The sequence below is a fragment of the Triticum dicoccoides genome, chromosome 6B (genome assembly GCF_002162155.2).
Source record: "Triticum dicoccoides isolate Atlit2015 ecotype Zavitan chromosome 6B, WEW_v2.0, whole genome shotgun sequence".
Lineage (NCBI taxonomy): Eukaryota > Viridiplantae > Streptophyta > Magnoliopsida > Poales > Poaceae > Triticum > Triticum dicoccoides.
In genome coordinates this window covers 133262460-133264225 of record NC_041391.1, presented here as the reverse complement: position 1 = coordinate 133264225, position 1766 = coordinate 133262460, and positions in this window count along the sequence as shown.

The following is a 1766-nucleotide window of genomic DNA, read 5'->3' as shown; positions in this document are numbered from 1 at the left end:
GAAGTTGAAGTCCCAGCGGTGGTCGACTTGATCATGGAGGTTTTGGTAAACATTCCCGACTGGACGATTCCGTATGTCGCATATATCTTGAGGAAAGAGCTTCCGAAGGATGAGGAAGAGGCTCGACAGATCGTCCGTCGATCTAAGGCCTTTACTGTCATCAAAGGACAATTATACAGAGAGAGCGCGACTGGAGTCGGTCAGAAGTGCATAACACCGGAAGAAGGTCGACTCATCCTCAACGATATTCACTCGGGGACCTGTGGTCATCATGCGTCCTCTCGGACCATCGTGGCCAAAGCATACCGAGCCGGATTTTACTGGCCCAAGGCGAATGAGATGGCAAAGGAGATAGTAGATAAGTGCGAAGGATGTCAATTCTACTCGAATATGTCGCACAAGCCTGCGTCAGCTTTGAAGACCATCCCACTCGTCTGGCCTTTTGCAGTTTGGGGGCTGGACATGATCGGTCCTTTGAGAACAGGACGAAGTGGCTTCACGCATGTACTGGTGGCAGTCGACAAGTTCACCAAGTGGATCGAAGCTAAACCAATCAAGAGCCTCGACACCGGTACTGCTATTAGCTTCATCAGGGAACTAGTATTCAGATATGGAGTCCCGCACAGCATCATTACGGATAATGGGTCGAACTTTGACTCAGAGGAATTCAGAACCTTCTGCAACTCCCAAGGCACGCGGGTCGACTACGCGTCAGTCGCCCATCCGCAGTCGAATGGACAAGCAGAGCGAGCTAATGGGCTGATTCTCAAGGGACTGAAACCGCGACTGATGCGTGATCTCAAACACGCGGCTGGAGCTTGGGTCGATGAACTTCCATCTGTGCTCTGGGGACTGCGGACCACGCCCAATCGGTCGACCGGAAGAACTCCATTCTTCTTGGTCTATGGAGCCGAAGCAGTCTTGCCGAGTGATCTTCTCCACAATGCTCCTCGAGTCGAAATCTACAACGAAGCAGAAGCTGAACAAGCGCGGCAGGACGCAGTCGACCTTTTAGAGGAAGAAAGGGAGATGGCTCTGATCCGGTCGACCATCTACCAACAAGATCTGCGCCGTTTCCACGCCCGAAATGTGAGAGGTCGAGCCTTCCAGGAAGGGGATCTGGTTCTCCGAGTGGATCAGCACAAATCACATAAGCTTGCTCCTTCTTGGGAAGGCCCTTTCATCGTCACCAAGGTTCTCCACAACGGGGCGTACCGTCTTTACAACGTGGAGCATAATATCGACGAGCCCCGAGCTTGGAACGCGGAGCTACTCCGCCCGTTTTACACTTAAGTTGTATCACTCGGATGAGTTGCAATAAAGGACTTCTGTAATTCATGGGTTTAGAAATAATTATGTCAGCACTTTTTCTTTTTATCCACATAAAAACTTCCCCTCAGTGGGTGGCTTAGCTGCGAATCCGTTTCGCCTAAGTTTGGAAAAATCCTGTCGAGTGGTGAGCCAGACTCTCACTCGGAGGCTTAGCTGCGAATCCGTTTCGCCTAAGTTGTGAAAATCCTACCGAGTGGTAAGCCAGCCTTCCACTCGGAGGCTTAGCTGCAGCCTCGTGCTCGCCTAAGTTATAAAAATCCTACCGAGTGGTGAGCAACCCTCTCACTCGGAGGCTTAGCTGCAGCCTCGTGCTCGCCTAAGTTATCAAATTCCTACTGAGTGGTGAGCAACCCTCTCACTCGGGAGGCTTAGCTGCAGTCCAAGCACTCGCCTAAGTTTATCAAAATCCTACCGAGTGGTAAGCCAGCCTTCCA